The 13,998-nt window shown below is 46.9% G+C and overlaps 1 pseudogene; it reads left to right on the forward strand.

Moving 5' to 3' along the window:
• Positions 1-7,374: 7,374 nt before the first annotated feature.
• On the forward strand, positions 7,375-7,501 carry LOC128332241 (uncharacterized; annotated as a pseudogene).
• The last annotated feature ends 6,497 nt before the right edge of the window (positions 7,502-13,998 follow it).

Consider the following 13,998-nt stretch of genomic DNA (forward strand, 5'->3'; position numbering starts at 1 on the left):
TGAGTGTAGATTCTCTGGTAGCATATGAGAGTGGATTCATGGTTTTTCATTAAAAATCTCATTTGCTATCAGAGAATCTAAACTCAATACCTCAGAAACAACAAAGCCCAGTACCCCAATGGGTTAGCAATCCAGGGGGGTTGTTGGCATCCTCTGTGCACTACACCACCATTTGCTCAACACCACACCAGTGCCCCCCAAGTGCAGTTATGGGGCTGCTGAAACCACCATTATTCCCTATGGGGGGAAAGCTTAAAGACACTCCCCCAAATCACAAAAAATCAGCCCTTTGCTATATTCCTTTGGAATCTGGGTTGTGGCAGGCACCCCTTTGGGCACTTCCACCCAACCTACTGTTCTTCCCCAGCAGACCCCTTTCTGCCCCAAATCTGCCCCAAAGACACTCCAACTTTCACAATTCCTAAGAAAGCAGCCAATTCCATGGGAGTCTGGGTTGTGGCAGGCACCCCTTGTGGCACTTCCATCCAACCCACTGTTCTGCCCAGCAGACCCCTTTCTGCCTCAATTCTGCCACGAAGAACATCACCAGACAGCACACACATCAATGACAACAACAGCAGAGCTTTGCGAAAGAGCCAGGTTTCTGAAGCAGGCATCATATGCGCAGCAGACTAGTAGCCAACAGTAGCATCGAGTGCGCCCTGCCCTCCCTTCCCCACCCAAGTATATGTCATCCACAGACAGGGACTGAGACTTCCAGAACATGTGATGCGGGTGAAGCAGGGAATGGCAAGGATACAAAACAACATACTCACACATAAACATGTTGAAAGAGTGAAGACTGATGAACAACGGCACTGAATTTTTTGGCGCCGTTATTTGGGCATTTTGCGGCAGTTCAGAGCCTGTTGAACCCCAGCGCAGCACCACCATCCATTTGTGGATTCAAGCAATATTTCAATAAAAACCTTGATGATGCAACAACTCACTATATGACCCAATCCTCATTATTGGGGACCGGGGAGACCTGTGTTCAAATCTCCATTAAGCCATGAAACTAGCTAAGTGACTCTGGGCCAGTCACTTCTCTCTCAGCCTAACCTTCTTCACAGGGTTGTTGTGAAAGAGAAACTCAGGTACGTAGTACACCGCTCTGGGCTCGTTGGAGGAAGAGCGGGATATAAATGTAACAAACAAACAAATAAATAAATAAAATATTACTGTCTGCTAGACATGGGTGGGTGAAAATTAGCATTTTATACCTGTGTTTGCATTGCTGCGTGTTCCTTGAGAGGGTTGGAGAGGGTTTAGGGCAGGCCTCCTCAACTTCAGCACCCCAGCTGTTTTTGGACTACAACTCTCATAATCCCCAAACACAGTGGCCAATAGCCAGAGATTATGGGAGTTGTAGGCCAACATCTGAAGGAGGGCCAAAGTTGAGCAGCCCTGGTGTTGGGTTTGTGCTGTGGCCTAATGCTATGTGCTGCTCTCAAATTCTGAGTGGCATCACCAATAGCATCAAGCTCATCAATGGCCACCGTTGGTGGTGGGGGCGGGTTGGGGTGGGTGGGCACATGTGCTTCTGTCTATGCTACCGCTTTAGTCAATCAAGTCACAGAGTCCTTTGGGGTAGGTTGGTGCATGTGTGTGTGTCTGTCTGTCTGTGCTGCCGCTTTAGTCAGTCATAGAGTGCTGCTTTCTATTTTGGAGAAATACAAAGAAAAGACTCATACAGCAGACATTTTATTTTATTTTATTTTATTTTATTTATTTACATTATATATCCCACTCTTCCTCCAAGGAGCCCAGAGATGTGTACTACATACTTAAGTTTCTCCTCACAACAACCCTGTGAAGTAGGTTAGGCTGAGAGAGAAGTGACTGGCCCAGAGTCACCCAGCAAGTCTCATGGCTGAATGGGGATTTGAACTCTGGTCTCCCCGGTCCTAGTACAGCACTCTAACCACTACATCACGGTGACAAAGCATTGCATTTACTATCGTCACATTATCAACATCAACATCACAATGTTCATTTTTTTAACATTTCACATTCGTAACCTTCATTCCAACATCAAGCCTTTTTTAAAAAAAGGCTGAACACACAGGAGAAGCAGCAGGCTGGTCAGCGAGGCTAAGGAAGGGTGTAAATCCTGAAGAATGGCAGCTCCCCCGGGAAAATGGAGTCAATGGTGGCGGATGGGGCAAAGGATGATGGAACAGGCAATGAATGGAGCTCTCTCTTCACCCACAGATACAGCAGTAAGGAGGAAATGGTGCCCTACACCAGCATATATATTCCTGGTTCAAACTCAGTTCTCTCTTTCTGGAAATGAGTAATAGAGCCATCAATTCAATAAAGGCAGCTGTGTCTAAACTCCAACTAGTTTCCTTTCCAATGCAAATCTGAAGTTTAAAAATCTGTCAATCGGGATGTCTTCCTGTATCATGTTACCTCTCAAACCCTCACCCTCCCCATATTCCACTTATATACTTCCCAGTGTGTTAATAGCAAGTGTATGCTTTTTGCTTTAACCAAGCATAATAGCTTGTGCCTCCTATATACCTTGAAAGAGGCTTGCAGGCGGTGTCCTTGCTGGCATTTTGTTTTCTTTTCTGCAAGGGCTTAAATATTTTTAATGCAAACAGGACAGGGCATGTGGAATCTTAATCATTACACACAAGATAATAAAGAGGGAGAAAAGCGGGTGGGGGGGGGAAGCTGTAAGAAATCTCTCCTCCAGGCACTCCCAGACAGAGTGGGAAGCTCCGGATATTGTTACTTAGAGTTGACAATGAATTGGCTGCTCTCAGCACACATTCTCAGCACACAATTGCATCACAATACAGCTCATTTCTCTTAACTAAATGTCTTCAGAAGCTGTGTCCCTTTTTGCATATCTTATCTTTTGCTATGCTAATCCTTCTGACAAACACTCAGTCAGTTGCTGCTGGAGTCTGTGTGGAGAGACAAAAAGGACAATTTGCAATGCAATGCTGATGGAGCGCTGAAGCGTTTTCCGACGTAAACAAAACTCGGATCAGAGAGGAGGTCATTTTGGTTTGTAAACGAACATTATCAGAGGTCTAATTCTGGTTTTGATTTGTAGATAAATCATCCAAAATTGCCATTTTCAGGCACAAATCAATTTGTGCCCGAATTGAAATGCACAAGCCTACTCTAGACCAAAGGAACCTCAAGATGGTAGTGGAGCTCCACTGTGCTGCTACGGCAATGTGATCACAATGGGCCCTTCTTGAGCCAGAGGCAAGGAGGACCACCTCCAGGTATGTAAAGCAAGTAACCTGCTCAATTCTGTATCCGTCCATATTCCAATGTCGGGTCTTAGGTCTTCTAGCGAAAGCCATGACCTTGGTTTTTTGGTAGTTTATTTCAAGTTCTTCACTCTTGCAGTGCTGTAACAATGTTGCCAGCGCCTTTCTGGGGCATACAGGGATCCTCGAAAGGATAGCAGCAGCATCTGCATAAAGTAGGATGGAGATGGTTCTTCCAGCCAACTTGGAGGGGTGAAAGTCAGGGTTGTTACAGCAGCTCAGTATGGCATTAATGTAAAAGTTGAATAGGAGAGGGGCCAGGACACATCCCTGTTTGACTCCTTCTTGGCTTTTACAGGGTTTGTAAGGTGTCCTTGGGGGTACAAAACCCTGAGTGTTGTGTCTGTGTGAAGGGCATGGATCAGATATAGCAGACGTCGATCGGTTAAGGTGGATTCAAGCTTTTTCCATAGCTTAACTCAGGGGAGAGAGTCAAATGCGGCTTTGAGGTCTAATAAAGGCAGGGTAGAGGGAGATAGATTTGTCAGAAGAGTACTTTTCAATGAGATGTTAGAGAACCAGGCACAGGTCAGTTGTAGATCTGCCTTCCCTAAAGCCCGCTTGTTCATCTGCCAGCATCTCTTCTTGCTCTAGCCAGTTCTTGAGTTTCCCATGTATGTGTCTGGCATATAGCTTGCTGAAGGTGTTGAGCAGGCTAAGGGGCCTATAACTGGCAGGGTAATCTCTTTGTCCCTTTTTGAATATGGGGATGATGATAATCAGCCCCCAGTTCCTGGGGAAGGTTAAGTCTGGCAGGCGTTTGTGCCACACCAAGCCCTGCAAAATTTGCTTTCCGATAATCTGAGGAGCAGGAAAGGGGTAGGAGCTCAGATCCTGGATGTGGGATGGGTAGCTGATGTCGAGTAAATAGGGTGTGGTTGTGAAGTTAGGGTGTTCATCAGCAAGCCCACTGGAGCGCTGCAGCTCATGCACAGTGGGCGGAGGGACCTCCGTTAACACCCTTTCAATCTTCCTGGTGGGGCTCTAGTGTGTCACTCTGGGAACCTGCTGAATCCTTCATCTGTCCAGTCTGCCTTCCTGAGGACTTAACAGGGGGCCATGTGAACTCTGTGTCAGTTTGTTTGCCTAGCATGCTCAACGTGCTGTCGGGCTTAGACTGAACACCACAATTCAAGGCTATGCTGAAGCAGCAAGCCTGCTGGATGGTGGGTGTTTCACTTGGATTGTGACCCTGGATGTGGCTGACTTCTATGTGTTCCAGGGGGCATTGCTGAGAGATGAGACAGAATGACAGGTCCCTCTGCATGGTCAGGCTGTCTGGGGCAATTAGTGCAATGAAATTGTCAAAGTGGGGGTAGCTGGCATAAGGCAGTCCTGGGCTGGGAGCCTGAGCCTGAAGCATGGGGAGAGGCTGGGGCAGTAGGTTTTCTTCTGGGGCAGCCTGCTTTTGATGTGTCTCATCCGAGTGTAGTGGAGTTAGCACATATGAGCCCTCTCTGGGGGTGGGAACGTTCACATCTAGGAGGGAGATGGGCTGACAGTGAGGGACCCATCCCCAGTGTGGGCTGTCATATGGGAGAAATAGAGGGACCAGAAGATGCAGTCTGTGCTTATGAGTTCTTTGAAATGTACTGGCAGATTTCTTTTGGGCTTTCTGGGTGTGTTTGAAGCCCCTTTCATCTCCATTTCACTCTCTGAGTCAGAGTGTGACTCAAGTCAGAAAGGGAGCCCTCTGTGCAAGTTAGAAGTTCAGTTAGAGACTTTGTGTTTTTTACCTCAGGCAGCTTAATTATTAATCCAGCAAGTTCCTGGTAAATTGCTTTTATCTTGGGACTTTTTATAGAAGGGTTAGCTTGAGGTGAGCTTAAATGGCTGGAAACTTTGTCCAGGGCAGGGGGTTTATTGCAGTTTCTCCTAGTGCTGACCCCCATGTCCATAAAACGCCGGGCAGCAAGACAATAAAAACTTAGGTGATCAGTCAGCCTTAAGAAGTGTGAGGGAACACCAGCTGATCTGAAAATCAGGAAAAGCCTTTTGTAACCAGATCAAGATGGGAGGAAATGAAAGTCTTTCAACTCTATGATGTCAGGTTGAAGCGTTAAAAGCTCCGATAACATAGTCAATATAGATTTCCTGTTTGCCCAGAGATGGGAGTCCATTCCAGGCAACTCGATGAGGACTTGGTGTGGTTGCAGGACTCTATAATGACTATGTCTAATGCCATAATCCGGTCAACATGGTGATTTTTAAGACCAAACCGGGGTCTGGGGTCTGGCTGGAGATTACAGTCTGTGTGCGGGCATTGCCCCTGTGTAAATTGTTCCAAGTCAAGCCTGAGTTTGTCTAATTTCGTAGAAATTTCATTCAATTTAGTCATTATCAAAATTAGTGTCTGTGCTGACAAGAGGCATGTGTCTCCTAGAAACTGCGTGAGAAGTTCCCAGGAGAGATGACTGTCAGACCTGGCAGATTTAGGGGCCCTTTTCTCCATTCCAGGGGTTGTTGCTGGTCATTTTGCCAGTTTGGGAGTATTTAGATTTATCTGTGGCTCCCCTGTGCAGTCCTTGTTGAGGTGGGGGGGGGGATCAGTGGACAGGACTATAAATCTTAGGGTCGTGCGTTCTTTTTTTTTCTGTTTTGTTTTTGGCCCAAATCCGAAACACCCCAATTTTGTTCTTTGTTCAAAATTGCAAAATCTGTATCCGAAATTTTTGGATTTAAAAAACGGCCTCGGGTGACTTCCGGCAATGGCATCTTGATGGGAGATTATCAGCAGCTGAGCTGCTGAAGCCTCCTTCGCCTATTTGGTCCATAATTCTTCAATTGATATGATCAAAGACCAGAGGTCATGTGGAGCTTGGCCTTATCCTTGTCCAGTAAGATTCCAGGTTTGATAATGCCTGGGAGATGCCTGGACTGCTCTGGAGGACGGATCTGTCCACTTCAAGCCCCAGACTGAGTAGGACATGGCAAAGTCATCTTGCTAACTTAAAGACTTCTCTATCTACTTCTTACTTTAAATCTCTGAGCCTATAAGATTCATTTTTTTCTTTCTTCTCTTCTTCTCAATTATTTTAGACCTTTTTTTTTACCTTTTCCTGTGTTTTTCTTTAAATTTAAAAGAATTCCATAGACTTTTTAGAAGGTTACTACTTAATGTTCCAGACTTAAGAGGAGAGAGTCAGACTGAAGAGACAAAGAATGTTATCATTCCTCTGTTTACAATTTTGGCTGGAATCGGGACTGAAGAAACCTGCAGCAAATTTTGGTTACTGCTGAAGGTGCCTCAGGTTTCAGTGGTTTACGTTGTAGGTTAACTGTTTTATTGGAGCAATCATAATTAGCACATAAGAAGACTTAACTACGGCAGCAGTGAAACCCTGATTAGAATGTCTACAAGATTTACGGTTTGCTTACGTCTTAATTGGATTTACAACATTTATCAGAGTGGGAGGATTTTTTCTTTTTTTCTCTCTTCTGGTTGCTGTAAGGAATAGACTGGATGGTGACTGATGGGCTCAGAAGAATTCTGAGTGTTTGCAAGATATCTGGGTGTTTATTTTTTATAAGTTAGTTATTTGAATGCTGTAAGCTGACTTATTTCTATTTGTCAGACTGGGAAGATTTTGTTGGAGGTGTTAAAATTGGATATTTCAGATCTCTAAGTAGTCGAGGGAAAGGATTGGATTAAAGTAACTTAAATTTTGTTTTTTGATTTACTCTGTTATTCCGCTATGAAAAATTTTCAGCTTCTTTATCTCGGAAGGATTTATAGTGAAGAGTCCAGATCTTCCTCTTCCCTTTCTCCCGCCCACCCCCCACCTGTCGTGGAAGAACATATTTTCTCACCAGATCTTGTTAGCATCTGTGGGTTTGGGAACTATTATCTACGGAGACACATCCCTTGTTCTGAATTGGAAGGCTCTTTAGCAAAATGTAGTGTTTTTCTCAGCGCAGGAATTTATTCTCCCATCAATCCCGTTATAGTTGTGTTTAGTCTTCTATTTTCACGATAGACGGAACTTGTTGCAAGATTTCTACAACACAAAGTCTACAACTTCTTACCCCATGAGGGGACAAGATTGTTATACATTTTCACTAAATTTACTACAATTGAGATATCTTACTTATCATATTTGAAATTAAAATTGAATCAATACAAAGAAGATATTAAGACATTGAGAAGCTCAGCATGGCCCTTATGTATGGATGGAATCTAAATGTTTGAAATGGTCCTCAGTTTGTGTCTTACTAGGTGCCTCAGTACCCAAATAACTGTAATTTTTATTTTAATAATATTGCCTTTTATTCTAAATAAATAGGTTTAAAAAAAATTAGACAATCGGAAAAATTATAAATCTCCTGTTTGAGCATATTCGAGTATTTTGAGAAAACTGGAGTTTGTATTAAATACACCTCTTCATAAGATATTAGGGACTTGGTTTATTCTGTTCCTGACAGAAAATCTCGGACATTAAGATTTATAATCTCATTGAACTTCGAACTTCTTCTAAAAGTATTATTTGTACTGGATTATGATCTTTAATTTCACAATTTGTAATTGGTTTGGCTTCTTTGGCAATTAATTCTAGGGAATTCTGTTAGGGCCTCCTCCAAGATTGGCCATTGGTTTCCCCTGTATACAGTTATGTTAAAATGCATGAAAGAGGGGATTTGAAGGAGAGGTCTTGCTTAGTTCCATAAAGATAGGTGTTTATTCCCTGTGATGATAATTACGAGGCTTGGAATAGGGAGATAGAATTGAGATGTCTTATTTAGTTATATTCTAAAGAAAAATGCTGGTTGTTGTTGTTGTTGTTGTTTGCCTGTTCTGAAGGATAGAAATAAATAAGCAATTATTTTATTATGATTAATACACTTTATATTAACCAGATTAGCCAGTTTTTAAATTCAAGGAGAACTTTCTAATGAAGGGATTTAATGCAGGAGAATATGGTTCTATACTAGAGGTTAGACCTTTTTACCAGTTTTCAAAGATTATTACTAGGGAAATTATTATTAATAATATTGAATATTATTAAAATAATATTCAAAACAACTAACATTATTTTAGTGTTATTGGCCTCTATTCTTAAATAATTTGATCCCGTTTTTCTCTCTCTCCTACTTATAGTCAAATTATTATTTCCCCCAAGACAAGATTATTATCTAGGTATTAGCTGACTGACAGGTCCGGTGGGAGTTGTTCAATTATTGTTTTCTCTTTTTCTTCTAATTTTCTTCTTCATATCAACTAGGTGTGTTAGAAAGTTATGGATGGGCAAGATTTAGTTTATTTTTGCATTTGTTCTGTATGTAAACAACTAGTGTAAACAAGTATGAAAGTACATAGCACATACATGGGTATGAACATGTGTTATATCATATTATGAAGCTATTCAGACGAGCAGAAAACAAGGTTACCTCCTGAAAGCAGATAGAACTCTGTTTTTACCTCATAGCAAACAGACGGGCACATGCTGCACACCCGGTAGGGAGTGTGAGTGACAGACAATTAACTTTTTAAGGTTCTCCAGCCGTTGCTAGCATTGTTGGTCCTCCAGCCCCGCCCATGGCAACGGCACTCCGTGAGTGGACAAGGCAAGCACGTGATCCAAGGAGACCAGAGGACTCCAAGCTGCAGTCCCGTTTTGCTGCTCCCTGATTGGTAGCCTCAGTTAACCCTTTCCTGGCAACTGCAGCACTGTCAAAGGCATTGAACACTATCCCCATGCCAAAAACACCCTGCTCACAAGAAGGCAGGAGAGAGAAGAGAGTTACTACAGCTGCCGCTGCCAGCAGAGGAAAAGCCAACATGAACACACACAAACCCCAACACACACCCCAGATCCAGGAAGGACACAGCAGATGCCCCCTGGAGCAGTTGCCAGATGCCGCTGAGAGCAATCGGCCCCCACAACTAGCCCAGGCACTAAGCTGGCAAGGGCAATGAGATGTGTCTCCTACCACCCCTGTCCAGTTGCCCCCCTGATCACAGTGGACGGGTAGACAAGCAGGCAATGGGGAATGTGCACCTGTCCTCCTTGCCACATGTGCCACCACCCCCTTCACTCTTGCTGTGGCAGCCCCCATTGCCCCATCCCACCGTACAACAGCATGGCTTGGGAAGGCAGAAGGACGAACCTGCCCCGCCCCCTCACCCTCCCTGCAGCCTCCGTGCCACCCCCCCATTCCACTGTATAGTGTGTGTAGACGGTAAGAACCTTGCCCCCCCCCCCCACTGCTGCTGTAACCAAGTGGTGACTCTGCCTCCTCATCAATCTGCCACTGCCACTCCCTGGCAGCCTCCCAAATAACAGGGAAATCAAACTGCAACCCATTTTGGTCCTCTGCGCGTGCACAGAGGCCACTCATGTTACCAGGTGAGTGGGTGTAGGAGCTTCTCTGACCGCCGCTGAGCCCCCTGTGGCCACCACAAGCCCCCCACCGCCACTGCCATTGCCACCATGAGGCCAAAACACTTTGCAAGTATCCCAGTCACCATGTGCGCACCGCCCGCCCCCCCGCTGGGGCAGTGGCAGGCAGACCAAGAGCGGCTGCTGGGCTGACCCTCCGCCTCCGTGACCCTTGTGTGGACAGTCTGTCAGTCCAGCGGTCACTCCTGTTCCACCACCCCACCCCACCACCACCACCACGGGAACCGGCTCCAGCCCCCCCCACACACACACGGTGGCTAGAATACTTGCAAAGATCAGCAGTTTGGCTCAGCGGCGGGTGGGTGATGCTGATGCTGAACATCCATCCACCCCCCATCCACTGGCCATATGCTACAGCCCCGCATGTTCGAGCAATAGCAATAGCACTTACATTTATATACCGCTCTATAGCCGGAGCTCTCTAAGCGGTTTACAATGATTTTAGCATATTGCCCCCAACATTCTGGGTACTCATTTTACCAACCTCGGAAGGATGGAAGGCTGAGTCAACCTTGAGCCCCTGGTCAGGATCGAACTTGTAACCTTCTGGTTACAGGGCGGCAGTTTTACCACTGCGCTACCAGGGGCTCTTTTGAGGGGCCATAGCATATGCTACACTCCCCGCATGGAGCGCATTTCAACATCCCTTTGCACAGTGCGAAGGGCTCCCTCTCACACAGCTGCGAGGTGTGAGGGCAGGAGCACGCCCAGGAAGGAGAGCCCCATCCTCTAGTGGGGTGCCGTAGAACGGCCCTGCTTAGCAGTGGCCAGTTCTGTTGCCGCCGCCATGGCCCAGCCTGGAAGCGAGTGCGACAGCAGGCCGAACCTCTGGGAGTCTCTGGAGGTGGGATGTGCGGCGGGCCTGTTGTGCTTTGAGAAGGGGCTCCCCTGCCTGCAGGTCGGCCAGCCATCCCACCCACTCCCTGCCTGTTGGAGACGTCGGACCCACCCAGAGCAGCTGCCGTCTGCTTGGGAAGGAGAAGAGCATTGGCAAGACTGCTGCTGCTCCCTACCCTGCCTTTCCCTGGATTCTGAGCGGGACAGGGACTTGATTCTTGGGCTGCTCCCTCAGCACCTCTGCTGAGCGCATCTCTAGCCCGATTCCCTTTGAACTGGCTCCCAGCAGCAGCAGCGACAGCAGCAACACTCCTTCCACCCACCACAGGCACCAGGAAGGGGAGAGCAGCAGCCCCATCACAAGGGTGCTGGAGATCTGAACATGGGTCTCCCCAGTCCTAGTCCAGCACTCTAACCACTACACCACGCTGCAGGCAAGGGCAGCTGCAGGCAAGGGCAGGGACACTCCTGCTCTTGTCCAGTGACTTGCAGGGGACAGGAAGGAGCACAAAAATCCCCATTCAGCCATGAAACTTGCTGGGTGACCCTGGGACAGTCACTTCACTCTCAGCCTGACCTGCTTCACAGGGTTGTTGTGAGGAAGAACTTGAGTATGTAGTACAGCGCTCTGGGCTCCTTGGAGGAAGAGTCGGATATTCTATATTATTAATTCTTCTAGACGGGCCATGCGCCCTGCGGGACAGCTGGAAAGCTGGAAAGCAGTTGGATCGGGGGCACTGTGAAACAGCAGGGAGCCTGGGGGCAGCTTCGGGAGCTGGCAGTTGGCTCTGAGGGCTGCAGGTGGCAGGGAGCTCAGAGGCTGTCAGGCGAGCAGGTGACAGTCCCTGGCAATGGCAGGGGGAAGCAAGGACTGCAAGACAGAGATAGAAAGATGGAGGACAGAGAGCATAAGCACGAGACTTGCGGGGGGGAGACTTGCAGGGGTGAGCGGGGGTGGCGAGAGTGAGCGAGAGCGTTGCGGGGGGTGGTGAGAGCGAGCAAGAGTGTTGTGGGGGTGCAATGCCACAGGCTCAGTGCAAGGCCACACAGATGCTCTGTGCAGGGTCAGCTAGTAAAATGTAAAATGAATGAATAGTATGACATGTGTCTGTGCAACTATTCCCCTTAGGGGATAGGGCTGCTATAGGAAGAAGGATTTGAGCTCCCTGCCTGGCATCTCCAGGTCTGGCTGAGTGGGAATCCTGCCTGAGAGCCTCGGGAAGCCCCTGCCAGTCTGTGTATAGACAGTACTAAGCTGGATGGACCAATGGTCTGACTCAGTGGAAGACAGCTTCCTATGTTCATATTTTCCCTTGGGCTCATTTGCAAGGTGCCTGTCACTTTAAGAAAGTTGGAGCAAGTGCTGCTGAGAGCTGTGGCTTGCCAGGCTTTTCCCAAACATTCTGCTTGCCTTGCAGGGCACTCTGGTATCCTGGCTCTATGGTATCCTGGTGAAGAGGGGGAAGGGAGCCTCAAGCAGCGTTGCCCAGTGTCCCATGGCTCCACACGAGCACTGGGAGGGGGTAGGCAACCTCCCCTGCTTGCCGAACCTGGTTTTAGAGGAGGGGCTGGGAACTGGGTGACCCTCTTTTGACAGAGCCCTGTTTGGGAGCATGCCAAGGTTACACGGTAGTGCTAACCCCGCCTTCGGACCTCAAGCCCTGTTTTTGCTGGTCATGAGAATAGCTGCTATTTGTTATTGGACAAGTTGGTGGCTCAAAGGTGTAACCTTTTCCTTACCTTTCTATATAATAAAAATCATTTTAAAAATGGCCCCGGGGCAAAACTAGTCATGGGGGTGGTAATGCCCAATGGGTGGAAGCTACCACCCACATTTCAGACAAATTCAGAGTTTTGGCAAAGGGCTGATTTTTTGAAGTTTAAGATTTTTCCCATAGGGAATAATGGAGGTTTCAGCAAAAGTATAGCTTCATGTTGGGGGGTGGGGTGGCCCAAGCAGAGTTGGGTGGGTGGTAGAACCCAGTGGGGGCAAGGAGGCTCCCAGAATTATTTCAAAGGAACTGGGCAGAGGGCTGATTTTTAAAGATTTAATGGAGTTTATACCTCTTTAAAGTTCTTTCCCATAGGGAATGATGGAGGTTTCAGCAGCCCCCTAACTGCACTTGGGGGGCATTGGGATGGCCCAAAGTGAGTGGTAGTGTGGAGCACAGAGGGTGCCAACCACCTCCATGGGTTGCTAACCCATGGGGTACTGGGTTCCGTTGTTTTCTGAGATGCTTCGAGTATAGATTCTCTGGTAGCAAATGAGAGTGGATTCATGGTTTGTCATTGAAAATCTCATATACTACCAGAGAATCTACACTCAGAAACAACAGAACCCAGCACCCCATGGGTTAGCAACCCATGGAGGTGGTTGACACCCTATGTGCACTACACCACCACTCGCTCCCATCCACCCCAGTGCCCCCCAGGTGGAGTTGCGGGTCTGCTTAAACCTCCATTATTCCCTATGGAGAAAAACCTTAAAGATGCATAAACTTCAAAAATTCCTAAGAAAGCAGCCCTTTGCCCTATTCCTTTGGAGTCTGGGTTGTGGCAGGCACCCCTTGGAGCACTGTCACCCAACCCACTGTTTTGCCCCTCAGGCCCCCATCTGCCCCAAAGACATGTAACTTCAGAAATTATTTAAAAACCAGCCCTTTCCCCAATTCCTTTGGAATCTGGGTGGCAGCAGGCACTCATTGGGGCACTACCACCTGATCCACTCTTCTGCCCCCAATGCCCCCTTTCTGCCCTGAATCCACCCCAAATAACATCAACATCACACATCAACAACAACAGAGCTTTGCAAGAACCAGGCAGACTTCCAAAGGTCATGCACATCCACATCCCCCCAGAAATGCAACTGATCTACACACAACCGTGTGAAACAACAACAACGAAATGCACACTGCCCCACTGGCCAGTGAGGGTAAATGCACACTGCCCCACTGGCCAATGGGGGCAAATTTTACCCTTAAATTTCCTTAAAAGGAATAAGGAGGCAATTGCCAGCAGATCAGCCCATGCTTTTGCTGGCCAATCTGCAGGATGGAAGGGCCGGAAATTCAAACAGATGTCAAAACTAAAAATGGAGACTGAAGGAGAAAGACTTTTTGTGATTGTGAAATAGAGTTCCGAAACAGCTGAAACAACAAAACATTTTGTATTCGAAACAGGAATGTTTTGTTTCAGCTACAAAATTTTCTGTTTTGAGCATTGGGTGTTTTGTTTTTGCTACAAAACAGCCGAAATGGTTTGTTTCAGGCAAAAAACATTTTGTATCCGAAACAAAACGCACATCCCTAATAAATCTGTCCTGTCCTTAATATGTGGGATGTTACTCACTGTTTACCTTTGCTTCATTGGTGAAAGGAAGAGATCGGGTTTAAGCTGTTTTTCCTCCCTTCTCCTCCTGGATTGAATGTGGGCACCATTTTCAGTCTCAGGGCTTTATTTATTGTCCT

Source organism: Hemicordylus capensis, chromosome 6, assembly GCF_027244095.1.
Source record: "Hemicordylus capensis ecotype Gifberg chromosome 6, rHemCap1.1.pri, whole genome shotgun sequence".
In the NCBI taxonomy this organism is placed as follows: Eukaryota; Metazoa; Chordata; class Lepidosauria; order Squamata; family Cordylidae; genus Hemicordylus; species Hemicordylus capensis.